Source organism: Sapajus apella, unplaced genomic scaffold, assembly GCF_009761245.1.
Source record: "Sapajus apella isolate SASKATOON/1434 unplaced genomic scaffold, GSC_monkey_1.0 scaffold100, whole genome shotgun sequence".
NCBI lineage: Eukaryota > Metazoa > Chordata > Mammalia > Primates > Cebidae > Sapajus > Sapajus apella.
The window spans coordinates 7,164,981-7,180,728 of NW_022437040.1; the positions used below are offsets into that span (position 1 = coordinate 7,164,981).

At 44.3% G+C, this 15,748-nt stretch overlaps 1 long non-coding RNA gene across 1 annotated transcript; it reads right to left on the reverse strand.

The window, feature by feature from the left end:
• Window positions 1–11,137: 11,137 nt before the first annotated feature.
• On the reverse strand, window positions 11,138–15,248 carry LOC116536461. The gene is made up of 2 exons (XR_004262647.1): window positions 15,110–15,248; window positions 11,138–14,937 (listed from the first exon to the last, which is right to left on the reverse strand). It is a non-coding gene; the product is annotated as an uncharacterized LOC116536461 (long non-coding RNA).
• Window positions 15,249–15,748: the final 500 nt, after the last annotated feature.

Consider the following 15,748-nt stretch of genomic DNA (forward strand, 5'->3'; position numbering starts at 1 on the left):
CTAAAAAAAAAAAAAAAAAGAAAAGAAAGAATACCAGATTATTTGATAATTCTCCCACTGGGACATAGGCATCTACGATTTTTTTGCTGTGACCCTGGCTGAATGTGTGACTGCTTCAACCAACAGATTATATTGGATGTGACATTGTAGGACTTCCAGTATTAGGTCAGAAAAAAGCTGTGCAGTCCTCATCCCTAACATGATGTGCTTAAGACGTTTGCTCTGGAAAAAGCTAGCGGCAAGTAACAAGTGTAGTGACCTTGAGACAGCCTTTCTGGGAGGTTGCTGCAGTCAACAGCCCCAGCTGAGCTCCAGCCAACGGGCGACATCAGATGACCACAGCCCTGGCTGATACCTGACTGCAATTGGATGAGGGACCCCAACAAAGAACTGTGCACCTGAGTCTTTCCCATGTTTCTGACCCACAAAGTCATAAGAAAAAACAGAATTGTTGCTTTAAGTTACTAGATTTAAGGGCTAACTTGTCATATAGTGCCTTAGTTTGTTTGGCTTGCTATAGCGAAATATCATACACCAGGTAGCTGATAGACAGCAGAAACGTGTTTATCCCTGTTCCAGAGGCTGAGGAGTCCAAGATGAAGACACTGGCAGGTTCTGTGTGGTGAGGGCCGAATTTCCAGTTCACAGATGGCTCCTTCTCACTGTGTCCTTATATGGTAGAAGGGGTCAGGATGTCCCCCTGTCCAATGTTTTAGAAGGGCGCTTACTCCATTCATGAGCACCTCACCCTCAAGCCCTCGTCACCTTCCAAAGGCCCCACCTCCCAATACCATCTCCGTGGGGGTTAGCAATTCGACATAAGAATTTTGGAGGGGACGTAGACACTCAGGCCATAGCTCAAAGCAATAGTGAGTTAGCGTCATAAACATAACAAACCGCGGGAATGCAGCAGACCTCTTTTCTTAACCAAGGCTATTCCAAATGTCAGCAGGAGAGGGGTACAGATAACATCCAACTTCTTAGAATTCCTTTTAAAGAAACGTGGAAATGTGGAAGTATAAAAGTAAAGGTAGCAGATTAGATGCTCTTCCTAGAAAGTGTTGCTTTAACCCTGGTTTTAATTCCACGCCCGCATCACTGTCAAGGTGGTCCGTTGCGGGGTTGGGTTTTCCTTCTTGTCCCTCTGTTAGAGTTTTGAGCTGCATCCTGCTGAAGCTGGAGTAACACTAAGTCATTTCAACTGTCTAAGTGTGTAGGAGCAGGTGCCACGTCCTTACACAGGTGTGCCTTTAACCATCATCTCGCACGGCACTGAAAGGAAGCAAGAATTAATAAAACAGTGTAGCAGGTTGCAGGGAGTCGGGGTGGCACCACTGCACTCCAGCCTGGGTGACAGAAACAGACTCCGTCTCAAAAAAAAAGAGAGAGAGAGACAAGTAGATTCTTCTCAAATAGTCTTTTCTTCTTCTTCTTTTTTTTTTTTTTTTTTTTTTTTTGCTCTGTGTATTTGCATGGCCTAAAAAGAAAGCAAAGGAAACACCTCCATTCATTGCAACAATGGAGAAGACCTATAAGGGACTTCTCAGAGCACACCCTAGTATGCTAAACTATTCTACACCAAAAACCTCAAAAAATATCCTATGGGCCGGGCCAGTGGCTCATACCTGTAATCCCAGTACTTTGGGAGGCCAAGGTGAGTGGATCACTTGAGGTCAGGAGTTTGAGATCAGCCTGGCCAACATGGTGAATCCCCATCTCATTAAAAATACAAAAATTAGCCAGGTATGGTGGTGGCTACCTGTGATCCCAGCTACTTGGGAGGCTGAAGCAGGAGAGTCAGTTGAACCCAGGAGTTGGAGGTTGCCATGGGTCCAAATTGTGCCATTGCACTAAAGCCTGGGTGACAGAGGGAGACTCTCAAAAAATAAAAATAATTAAAAAAATAAAAATAATATATCCTATGGATTGAACTGCTTCTGAATCATCCAAGAAGGTTTGCATTCAGGAGCCGCTAATGCTCTGTGCATTGATAATGACTCAGTCATTGTGTTTTAAGTGCTCAAGTGAATTTGGCCAACGGGACAAAGTCAAGTGGTCAGAGCTTGTATAATTTAAGGAAAAGCAGGTGACCAAGGTTCCCCGGGAGTGCCCCATGTGTCCCGGCAGGGGATGGAGGGGAGGGGAGGAGACGCAGATGATGGGCTGTGGAAACCAGGCTCCCGGCCTTGGGAGTCAGCTTCCTGGAGCTTGAATTCTAATGTCAGAATTTACCAGCTGTGTGATTTGGGAAAGAGTTCCTAACTTCTCCAAGTGTTGGTTTTCCTCACATATAAATTGGAAATAATAACAGATTAGAGAGGAACATATTTTAATTTCAACAGCAGCGATTTCTTTCCAACCTCATGAGTCACCAGAGGACTTCATGAGGCTTGATCATTGTGGTGTGTGTTCTTGTAGTGGCTTAAGCCTCAGAACAAACCCTTGCTCCTGAAATGCCGGCAGATTTGCAAAATCAGTGCCCTGTGTCCACTCCAAAACACAGTTGATGTGAATGCAAATTGATGTCATGTTTTAAGCAGGAAATTTGAGAAAATACATAGAAAGCCTTAAAAATGCATGTGTCCTGTCTTCCAGCTTTTGTAACCCCATCCTTCCCATCAGCAATGGGGATATTAGCGTAAGCCAACTATGCATTCTTACGATGTTTTTATACAGTGATGTAGACCTTACAATTAAAGAAATAGTAATGTGTTGATATGGATAATATACATGCTACATTCTTAGAAGAATTAAAGCAGATTGCCAAACAGTATGGAAGACGCTTTTCCACCTCGATAAGTTAAAGATGTGTACAACTGTAAATAGACAGCTAGATGCCCCATGAGTGCCCCTGGGTCCTGGCAGGGGCTGGAGGGGAGGGGAGGAAAACATCAGAGACAGAGAGGACGAGCTGTGGAAATCAGGCCCCTGGCCTTGGGATTAAACTCCCTGAAGCTTGAATTCTGATTTTGGAATTTACCAGCTGTGTGATTTGGGGAAGATCTCCCAACTTTTCTAAGTGTTGATTTTCCTCATGTACAAATTGGGAATAGTAACAGATTAGAGAGGAACATATTTTAATTTCAACAGCAGCGATCCAACCTCATTTCTCTCCAGGCTTCAGTGTCGCTAATGAAGGTATGAGGCATGAGTGAATAAAACAGGCACAGGACCACTGCCCTAGAAGACTGCTGAAAACGCTCCTGATAGTAACCTACACAACGGCCATGTGACCACACAAGAGAACCAGAGTGTAACCAAGCCAAAGCCACATCCCAGTGTCCTTGGGATCTAAGGTTATGCTGTTACCTTAATCTGTAACTTCCCTTAGAAGAGGAGTCAGTGAACCTTCATTCGTATTAACAGCATGTATCAAGATATTTTGCACATTGTAAATACTTATTTATTGTATAAAAAAAAAAGTCAGTTGCCTGCATTTTGAAGTTGCTTCAGAATTGTTCTTGTCCTTTCTTGGTCTCCTTGGCTTTCCACGACTGGTACTTAGTCAAAAATGCTCCGTGCACATCTGCTGATACATCAATATCATTGACTTTTTCATTCCTCTCCAGCTAGCAAGAAATAGATAGGCTTATATAGGCTGAGGATCGCTTATCTGAAATGCTGGGGACCAGAGGGTTTCAGATTTCAGATTTTATCGAATTTTGGAATATTTGCATCATAAAAAGGACATGTGAGCATCCCAAGCCTGAAAATCCACAACCTGAAATAGAGAGTGGACGCCCGGCAGGCCAGGTGTCCTGAGTGCTCAGAGAGGTCATTGCATCCACTGGTTCTGCAGATCACGTTGTCTATTCCGGAAGGGGATAACGTTTGACCCCCGCACTCTAGTCCCCAGGCAGCCTCAGCTTCACAGGAGCTAGTTCTGGTGCTCATCCTCTCAGCCAGGTGCTTTTCTCAGTGGCCAGTTACATTTAGGTTATGATTAGAGGTTAATTTGTAGGATCTTCTCTTTGCCCAGCTATATTTTCTAATTTTTCTATACTATAAATATACTATAAATAAATAATTTGTAGGATCTTCTCTTTGCCCAGCTATATTTTCTAATTTTTCTATACTATAAATAAATATCACAATCTAGTTATTTTAAATTGGGCCCTGAAATGCCCTCGAGTTACTTGTCAGGCCCCCTCAGCACTGCCCACTGTCCCACAGAATCAGAGGCGTGATGCTAAGTTTGGGGAGGAGGGGGTTTGGCCAGGTGCCCCTATGTGAACGCAGCCATCTGTTGCTATGGTGGGACCTGTCTAGTAAGTCGGTTGCTGTCTGTTAACGTGACCTGAACAGCACGGAATCGTGAGCTGGATGGAAATTGCCAATGAGTGACTTGAAGCAATGAGAAAAGCAAGTCAGAAATGTACGTGACACTTCCATTTCTTATTGACCAGGAGCACTGGCTGATTTGTATCTAAAGCAGGTGACTCTGTCTTCCTCCAAATTTTGTCAAGCAAAAAATAATACAATTTTGTTTCTTGCCTGGGTGTACGGCTGAGATATTAATAAATTATCTTTTTGTCCTCAGCTACACAGGAAACAGTGTCTGGGAAAATTGCCTAGACCAAAAACATGCCTTTCCTGCTGGAAATGTAAACATATAAAGTGACATGAAGAGACAGCACAGACAGAGAAGAGGTGAAAGAGCCATGGCGTGATGGTGACGCTCTCAGGTGTCCTCGAAAGGCATTAATTAATATAAGCTAAACTCATGTGCCAAAGTTCACTGTCAAAAAATAAGATAGCAGATTCCTGGGATTTCCATCTACAGTTCTGTATTTTGATGGCCTCAGCCCTTTTCATCTGACATAGCTACAACCGCATAACAAATTATCTCCTAATTAAGTTAATGACTTAAAACAACAAAAACTTATTATCTCCCATTTTCTGTGCTTCAGGAATTGATATGCAAGTATGTTTTTCTCCTCCTTAACTGAAGAGAGTACAACCTTTTCTTGGAGTCTTTAACACCTTAAGCATACTTTTTTGAACTGTCTGAACCTCAGATACTTTTCGGAAAGTAAGTGAATTTCAATCTGCTCCGGAAAACACAGAAAGAAAGTCGGGTCACAGAGCCAAACCGTGGTCGCAACTGAGCCTCTGCTTCCTGTGGCGATCTGGGCCATCATCCCGGATGTTTGCCCTCTACAAGAAACACACCGGGGAGAGTTCAAGCCAGTTCAGAAGGATGGACTATGTCAGGACTTGTGAGAAGATGCGGTGGCTACATCCAAGAGCAGTGTAAACTCATTTTATCACTCTGATATCATCCTCCTTGTCTCTCCTACATGGGCGTCAAGGACCAGGGAGGCTGTAAACGCAGAGGGATGGTCGTGTAGAGCAGGCCTTGCAGTGCTCAGGGACAGCAGACCCCTGGAAGAGACACCACAAGCAAAGACCACAAAGAAGCTTCCCGTGCGCAGAGTGATACTCCTCTCCAGCAGAGCTTGTTCTCTTCAGCCATCTACAGAGACATGGTGATTGCCAGCACAGCTGCCTAGCATTAGAAGAGGCAGCAGCGGGGACAGATGTGTTTGGGGGGCATTATTCTGACAGCAGCATGATATGGTTTGGCTGTTTCCACCCCAAATCTCATGTCAAACTGTCATCCCCATGTGTCAGGGGAGGGGCCTGGAGGGAGGTGATGGGATCATGGCTTTCCCCCACGCTGCTCTCCTGATAGTGAGCAAGTTCTCACACAATCTGGTGCTTTAAATGTGTGGCACGTCAGTTAAACTTCTCTTTATAAATGACTCAGTCTCTGGTAGTTCTCAATGGCCATGTGAAAATGGACCAGTACACAGCACTAATCCAAGACTAAGGATGAAGAGCCACAGAATGGAAACCAACCCAGCACCTTGGATCCTGAGGGCTTGTGAAACCATGGTTGTCATCTACAACAATGAATCAATTGACTTTCTGTAGTGCTCTGCATAACTGCGAGGAGGGGTAAACTAATTAAGGAGTCCAGGTAACAGGTCAGCACACAAAAGGTCTCTGGGTGAGATGCATCAACACAGGGCCCCTTCTGCAAATGAAGACGTCAAGTCCCTTGGACTTCTACAAAATGGAAAGAAATGTTAGTTTTTATATATCTACAAGTTTTAGATTTATGGGAAGAGGGCTTTTAAAAATTAATTTGCACAAGTATTTTATCATTATGGGCTGCAGTACTTTGTGTTCAAAGAGTCTAAAGTAATCTGCATTGCAAGGCAGGGTCCCAGTGAGGTCAGGACTTGGGGAGGGGGTTGCTTCCTCAGATTCACTCTCCTTTCCTCTCCAGTTAGGAAAAAGTTACTGTCGTTCTGCCTGGTGAGGTGATCTGTGGCCTTGGTGAAGAATTACTGCAGGAATGAGAAGTGTTACTAGTGAAGATTTGAGGCATGAGTGAATACAATCAACACAGAACCACTGATCTAAAAGATGACGTTGATAACTTTCCTGGTGGTAACAAAACAGCCATGTGACCACACAAAAGAATCAGAGTGTTTACAAGAGGAACCGAATGTCTTTTGGGAGCTAAGATTATGCTATCATCTTGATCTGCAATTTCCCCAAGAAGAGGAGTCAATGCACCTTCTTCATATTAACAGCATTTGTCATGATACTGTGCGCATCACAAATACGTATTTACTGTCTCTAAAACATCAGTTACCAGGCCGGGTGTGGTGGCTCATGTCTGTAATCCTAGCACTTTGGGAAGGCGTGGCAGGAGAATCACTCAATCCCAAAGGTTCAAGGCCAGCCTGGGCAACATGGCAAGATCCAGTCTTGGCAACCAAACGAAACAAAACAAAATCGGTTACCTGCATTTTGAAGGCGCTTCAGAATTGTTCATGTCCCCTCTTGGTCTCCCTGACTTCTTCCCTGACCTTCTACAACTTGCACTCACTCAGAAATGCTTTGTACATTTGCTGATACATCAATGTGACTGGCTTTTTCTTTCCCCTCCAGCTAGGAAAAAAAATGATAGGTGTATTTAGGTTGAGTATTGTTTATCCGAAATGCTTGGAACCCAAGTGTTTCAGATTTCATGATTTTGGATTTTGGAATATTTGCATAATGAACATACCATTTGAGCCTCCCAAATCTAAAAATCCAAAACCCAAAACGCTCCAATAAGCATTTCTTTTGAGCATCATGTCGGCATTCAAAAACATTTCAGATTTTGGAGCATTTGTTATTTCATACTTTGGGATTTGAGATGCTTAATACTGTCTTCCAGTTATTATTATCATACACAAGTGAATGCGGCTCTCAAAAGTCTGTCATACGTATTGACTAAGAAGGCTCAAGCCAATGGCCTTCACGCCTGGAATTTCAGCACAGGTTATTTCTACATTAAGGAGAAGAACTCACATTTCCAGGACTTTTTTTTTTTTTTAACTCTTGCCTCCTTCTACAATTTGAAGAATACAAGGAGAGTTTTCTTTGCTTCCCTTCTCTTGTCTTCTCTTCTTTCTTTTCTTTTTTCTTTTTTTTTTTTTTTTACAAGGAAGTGTGTGGTCTGTAAGTTGCACTCTTTTAATGACAGCTGAGCCTCCAGGAGCCCTTGGATGCATCCCACGTGACTTAGAGGAGGAAATGCGTGGTGGTCTCCAGAGCAGCCATGCCTGTGAGGCCGGCAGATGGGGGAGGATCACCTTAGAGGGAGCAGCTCTGCTGTGGGCATGGCCACAACTAGGGGAAATGTCAGCAGAGAAGATGAGGTGAGGACTCGGTGGAGAACAGCTTGGGTCACCAAGAACGCTGTTGCGTGGATGGCAGGAGGGCTGTGGTTAAAGACTACCTAGATGTAATCCCTCAATTTTCATGGGAACTGCAGCCGAGCCATTTCCTCCAGTGCCTCCGAACGCGGCCCACACCGGCACTTTGAAGCTTGTCCTCACTAGGCAGGCGGAAGTGGTCCTGAGAAAGAGGGTGATGAGCTCAACTAGGAAACTGCCTCCTAAATTCTCAGAGTCCACTCCTCTCTTCCACACAGGTGTCTCTGAATAGATGATTTTTTTGACATTTGACAAAATTGATGGCAGAGAGACAGTAGCTGAGGGCTGAATGGTGCAGTGTTTCTCTGCACCCAAAATGTCATAGTATATGAGTCCTGAAATGTGTGGGCATCTCATCCTCAGGGAAAGGTTCTACGTCAGCTGCACCTTTGCCTTTTACAGCACGACTTTCTACCCCAGCCCCTGCAAGTTAGCAAGCCGCCTGGAAACTAACCCTGACACAGCGCCATTTCAGACAATGGCTTTCAATTCTTTAATAATGCTAATACTAACAGCTCTGAGGAGGCTCTATTCCTCACCCAGTTCTGCATGCCGAGTTCACTCAGTTTGTCTGGCTCTGTGACTGCCGGTCATGGTATTTTCTTGCTAGGAGTTTCTGTTTCTGTTATAGACTATGTTTGCCTGAGGTTTGCTTCTCTTGGCAGCTCTTCCACAGTGGAATGTTCTTTTTGAAATCGATGACTTTCAAGGTAGTCATTAAGTGCTAGAGACCCCTGTAAGCTCCTTCAAAACACCAAATTTGGACTCTCCCCAGCTCCTGACCTGGCTGTCAAGGGTGTGAGCTGACAGTTTAGATGATTAAGCCAATTGACAGCATGCCAGGAAATGCCATAATTTAGAAATTCATTTCAATGCCCGCTCCCAGTTCTATGAGGAAGGCCATGTGTGGTTTGCCAGAAATACTATTGAGAGACACTAAATAACTAACATTGATGAGTCTCTATTAAAATAAGATAACTTGCTATACATTCCTTAACATATCTATGTTTACACTGGAAAAGCAAAACCATTTGACATTAGTAAGATTTTAATTTTTACCCTTTGAGCAAAGCAAGTTATGTAACTAACCTAAAAGGAATGCAAAGACAATTTGCAAACATAAAATTGCTTTAAGGAATCAATGTAGAGAGTGATGCTATTAAGATTATCATCAGAATTCAATTAAAATGTCACTAGTTTTCAGTTATGAAGAAGGAACACATCCGGAAGTGCTGTGCTTGCCAACTGTTTAATATTAATTAGTGAAAGCAGTTTCCTGATTTAGCCCAGAGAGTTAGTAAAGCATTTCATTTCGAATACATTTTTACTGAAAGCAAGTTTTAAAGCTCCCTGGAGCTGTGTTCAGCAAGCCTTGGGAATCTGAACTTTTTCAAATATGAAAGTTTGAACCTTTTTATTCCGTTGTGTGCAAAAAGTTTTCTTTTCTTTGTCTTCCTGTTGAAATCGTTACTTTCACCCATATATGGCTCCAAAAATATAAACCATCTTACAGCGGCTGTTGAAATTATTCACTCTTGGCCTAGAGCTAATTGTGGCTTTTCACTCCTAACAAAATCTTACGAGAAAGTTGTAAGTGAAATAGGGTCAAAACGCACATACAGAAGCTGTGTAGCATTCTCAGAAAAACCACACATGGAGCTTTTTTTTTTTTTTAATATCTGTTTATCAAAAAGCTGCCCATAGTGATTCAGAGTCACATTTTTCATCTGTGTGGATGTGCTGGAGAACTTTGACCACGCTTGCTGATTTCAAAGCAAGGCAATATCTTTTCGATGACATCAGCTTCCACTCCCTGTACCGGGAACTCACCGTTCTCTGAACTGAAAGTTTGGAGCTGGTGCCAAAGGTTGTCTCACCTGTGAGTGCATTTCCTGTAAGGCCCGTTCACCCTGGCGTGGGCCTGGCAGGTTCTGTTAGTGACACACACCTCTCCAGTTCTCACAAGCAACAGCCCCAAGACTCACTTTGCAATCATCTCCAGACTATGACCAAGGCCATGGAGAACCGCCGCACCTGGAAAGAAGCCTGCCCTTGCTCCTGGGCTGTCCTGTCACCGGCAGGGAGAGTCGCTCTGTTTTCCCCCTCAGAATCACTGCGTGATTAATACAAAGCACGCTGACCCTTGTGGGGCAGAAGTGAACCTTGTAGGTTAACACGTGTGTGTGCCACAGTCAGAAGGTGCCGTGCTGGCCCCTCTTCATGATATGGTTCGAGGACACAAACCCATGAGATTCAGGGTCACAGGGGACCCCTGCAGGGAAATGACAAAACGCCTCTTTGTGCAGCTCAGGAAGCTGACATAGTGTGAAAACGAAGACATGGAAATAAACGACGTTGTTTTTTCTGTCCTGTAACAGGAGAGTAGGTGCCTGCAAGGCAGCACACTTCAGAAAGGGTGAACGATAGCGGATGAAAATCAGCTTCAGCTCCAGGCATGAATCCCCTACATGTACACTGTGCTTATGCTGTATGGACAGACTTCTTTAGTGAGTATAAGGAAAAATTCTCTCCTGGGATTCAAAGGACCAGCCTATTCAGAAAACAGAGGAGTAGATAAAGAATTACACACAGACACACACATACAAACACAAACCATACACACACGCAGATATGCAAGCAGTCACACGGAGAGACACCTACAGAGAGACTCACAGACACACATGTACACACAGGCACACATATAAGCACACACAGACCATACACACATACACACACACAGATACACAGGCACACAGAGAGACACATTCAGAGAGACTCACAGACACATGTGTACAGACACACATACAAGCACACACAGACCACACACACATACACACACGCAGATATGCAGGCAGACACACAGAAAGACACATTCAGAGAGGCTCACAGGCATACATGTGTACACACAGACACACATACAAACCACACAGACCATACACACACACAGATATGCAGGCAGGCACAGAGAAACACATACAGACACACGTGTACACACAAACACACATACACACACAGACCATACGTACACACACAGATATATAGGCAGACACACAAAGAGACACATACAGAGAGACTCAGACATGTGTACATACAGACACACAGATACATGCATACATGCACACAGATACACAGACATACACATATGTACATGTACATGCATGCAGATACACATACACACACAGGTAAACACATGGAGAGACACACAGACACACACGTCCACACAGACACTGGAATGTTTAAGTGCGTACAGACACTGTAGAATGAGCTTAACACTTCCTCTCTTCCTCCAATAATTCACATTTCTAAGTGACTCTGATTTTCTTTAGCTTTAAACGAAAAGCAAAATGCTTTCTATAATACCTCTTTGTTTGAAAGTATATTTTTAAAAAGATTCTGAATGGGAGATATGTTTTTCAAGTTCTCTCATCTTTTATTTTTCCTCTGGTGATATCCTCACTGAGTCCATTTGGACAAAGACCGTGGACAAGCCATTGGCTGCGGCACCCGGTGTGGAGCCTGCCCTTTCAGAGCAGGTCAGAGCCAAAATAGACAGCAAAGGAGAACTAAATCCAGGTTGAACAATGCTGGCCCCAAAATAGCAACAGGGTTTAGGTGCACAGCAGCAGGAAGGCTGCTAATCATTTGCCAGGATCTTTCATTTGGGTTTGTCACTACTGAGTGACACTGGGGACTTGAGGCCCCTGTCAAGCACAGAAGTCCAGAATCCCAAATTTGCGACTCTAACAACAATCCCTGGTGCAGAACTGTCCTTCCATAGAGAACGAAGGAGCCAGTGCCTCCCGTGCTCTCCAGGAGCTGGTGGGAGGGTTTCCTGAGCTTCTGCTCTGCAGGGACAACCAGCAGGGTCTGGCATGAATTCTCCATTCACCCTGGCAGCTCCCGTTGGTAGCCTTCAGTGCTCCCATGCTCCAGGGAGGAAACTGAGGCCCAGAGAGGAAGATAGCCCAAGGCCACACAGCTGGAAAGCTCTTCCCATCACACCACGGATCTCGAGTGTTCTGTGCAGCAGGGCAGCAGTCACTTTAGACACTCTTAACTGCCCAAAGCGTAGATTTCAGTGTGACTCTCTAACAGCACAGCCACAGGGTGCAAGAGGCATGAGAAGGGACAGAGACGCCTCCCCTTAGGGGCGGCTGCACAGAGGTGCTCTCCCAGGCGGCCTGAGCTCTATGGAAGGAGGACCCTTGTCAGCAAAGGCAACCAGCAGGATGGTTTACATGAAAAACAAGCCAGAAGGAGAGAAGCGGGCTTACAGCTTTTGACCATGCTGCAGGCTGGGACGCAGGCTGATATGGCTGGAGCTCTGGGGTGTTACGGGTAAGCCTGGATGGGGCTGGAGGTTTGGCAATTCACAACCCAGATTCCAAACCAAGGGATGCCAAGGGATGCCGCCTGGAGGGATGTTGAGATCTTAAAATGGGAAGTGAAAGCAGTGTGCAGGCAACCATCAATCTATGGCAGGAGGATTATTCTCCTGAAACCAGGGCAGACTGGCAAAGAGATGGCCTGGAAGGGAGGGCCAGCTGGAGGCAACTGCAGGACTCAGTTATTGGTCTGATTTGAACGGAAGCGGGAAATGGCCAGCCCTATTTGATACCTAGCCCACCAACTCTTGATGAAGCAAAGCAATTCAAGAGTGGACTGCATGTCACAGGACCCAGAGACATACCCTAACTGGTTCCACATGTAGGGAAGGATCGAGTCATTCTGAACTGATGGAAACTCCGACGTCGGCCTGGGTACTGTGCGGCACCCTCACACTGGGGCTGACCCAAGCCGTGGATAAGCAGATGCCGGCTCACTCCTGGAGGGTGGCGCTTTCCGCCATGGCTGCAGCTCTGTCTTTGGGAACATCAGCTTTAGCAGCAAACAGGGCATTCGGGAAGTTTTCAGCGGCCACGCAGCAGCATTATCTTAAACAGGTGTATGTAACTGAGTTTAAAGTAAAGCAGGGTCACTGCATGGGAGTGCTGGAACTCCTCACAGGCCCTCAGGACCCTGATGGACGAGGCCGGTGGTGACGGCTTCGCTGATTCAGCTGTGGTCACAGTTTATAGAGGAGGCGACCCTGGGCTGCGACGACAGGAAGACAGGGCCATGCCCATCTTATTCATTCTCCATAACCAACGGCAAATATTTACTTAGCAATTATACAACGCCCATCACCAGATTAGACACTTATATAGAACTTAGAATTGTACTGAATGCAAATGAGATGTTAATTATTACAACTGAATGGTGCCTTTAGACTTAGACTCTAGATGCGTTTTTCAGATACACTTCAGGCAGAAACATGGCCATAATGAAAGTCATTATGAGGATTTTGAAAGAGAAATTGTTAGGATCCATATGCTTCCATATACACAACAGGATTTTAAAATGAGGGCAAAACCATGACTCGGTTTGGCTGTAAGATTCCTCTCCATGGCAGGAAATTTCCTTTCCTTCTGATAGGATGTTGATTCCTTCTGGCTCTAAAGGGGATGTGACAACCAGCTATTCGCCTGGTGGCTTCCTTCAGGACTTGGAAGATCCCTGAAAGGCCTCTCGTTCTACTGAGAATCTGACGCAAAGCACATGAACCTTACACACAGCCTGGGATGGTGTTTCAGAGGTGGTGAGACCGGAGGCCGTACGCCTTCCTCCCAAGCCCTCCCTCCAGGTGTGCCTGCAGAGAGCCCGCTGATGTCTTCCGGCCAGTGCCACCAGGTGCAGGGGCCAGAGTCTGCAGCTGCTGAGCTAGAGTTATTTGTAAAAAAATGGTAGCAACAAGACAATAGATAGACATCTTGTCCTGAAGGCAGCAGGGCAATGACTCATGCAGATGAATCATTTTAAATTAGTCCAGTGGGTCTCCGGGGAACCAAGTTCTAAATCCAGGAAACATCAGGCTCTGACCAAGCAAAGACTGCCAGCTCAATTTCATGATTCTAGAAAAAGAGTAAGAGACTCTCTCCCCGGAAGAAAGCATACAGAACGTGGTATTCAGTGGCCTAATTCTGTAGATGTGAAAACAGAAATCCAAGATCAAAACGTCACTTAGCAGAGCCAGACGAAACTACATGTCTTCGGATTCTCGGCTTGGAAGTTCTCTCTGTCATGCCATCGGGGCGCACTGCTCACTCTTTGGAAAACCACCACACACGGGTGTGAGAGCTTTGGGGTGACATGAGCAAATGACGAATTCCCCAGGGAAAACTGAGGCACTACTTTATGCGGCCAGGCAAGCATTACCCTTCCATTAGTGAAGCATTGGTTACAGCATAAATAACGAACAAGGCAACAGCCATAGCCACAACTGCTCACCAAAAGCTTTTTTTTTTTTTTTTTTTTTTTGGTATGAAAACTATGAGTGTATTTTCCCTAAGAACTTTCTGGCAACATGTACAAATAAAGCCACATCCACAGTGACAAGCTGTGCTGGTTAAGAGTTGAGCGATGACACTCTTGTTATTGAAACAGGAACTGACTCATCCTCAGCAGCTACAGATCATATATTTTATTCCGCTGTGTTGTCTCATTTGAAAAAAAAGTATCACATGGCAACACTGTTTGTTTTCTAAACAATACATTTTCTTCAGAGAAACATGTAAAATAGAGATAAAGCCTTTGAGGTTTTAATTAATGTTTTCTAGGAACCAGGAGATAATTTCTCAGTTAATATGTCAACATTTAAATAACATATGTTATTTAATGCAAAATATGTTTTCACAAATATAAGAAAATCAAATGAGTATTTTTCAATGAAAGTAAATATATGTTTTATGTTTTTGAAGGGCATGGATTCTAGTGTTTGAATCTGGTTGTAAAACCTTTTATAACACTGAATAGTAGCGTTACTGCTATTAAGTAAAAATAGACTTTTTTTAACACATCATAATGTACTTTTTAAGGATTTTATTAACTTCAGAAATGTTGTTCATTATGAACAGGGCTGAGCTGACGTTTGTCTTTGTCTATTAAGCCTTTACACCTACACAGTGTAAATCGATCATCTAAAAAAATGTATCTCAGGACAAAGTGCTTAAAATACTTACATTTTCCTGTGTGCACCCAAGGTGATTGGGCTTTTGAATACTGAGAATATGTTTACAGTTCATAGACTACTCCAGAACAATGCCTCTGCTGCTGAAAAGTACTGAAAATAAATAGAAAAAGATTCTTTAAATTCTAGAATTAGATATTCACTAGTACACCCACCCAGACTAAAATGATTCAAATAGAAAGACTTTCCTGTCTCCGTCATTACACATGTGACATTTCTTGCAAATATGGGCTTCCCTAGTGAGATAAGTCTCTGCCTGACGTACCAATTTTTTATAAGGGGTCTCCCACTGCTGGAAACTATTGAAAGACCACGAAAGACCAGAGAACCAGGGAGCTGATGGCTGTGTGCTCCGAGCACAGGAGGCACAGAGGCCACGCCAAAGCTGACACTGGGTCAGAACCAGGGAGCTGATGGCTGTGTGCTCCGAGCACAGAAGGCACAGAGGCCACGCCAAAGCTGACACTGGGTCAGAACCAGGCCCAAACTCACAGCACGCCCTCCTTGCTCGCCTGCTTCTCTCTGTAAACACCAACTCCCTTTCTGTGGCTCAATTATCTGCAGTGTGCGCAGGCATTAGAAAGTCATGGGCTTTTTTTTCTGCCTTTTCCTCGTAAATCTCAGAATGAATAGTTTCGATCTGTAATTGTTGGTTTTATATTTTTAAATAGTGAACTAAGAAACATAATGTCTCATTATCTTTGAAATGATTCGAGCATTTGCTGCGTGCAACTCTGTCGATAACAGCACAATGCAGTCATTTTACTTTGTCTGGGGGGAGGGGAGACGCGTCAAGAAAGTTCCTTTTTTTCCTCTACTAACTCTGTATTGCTAGTTATCTGCTGTTTCCACACTCTGCATAGATCTAATTTAGGTACTTTTTAAAAAAAAGATACTCCAGACA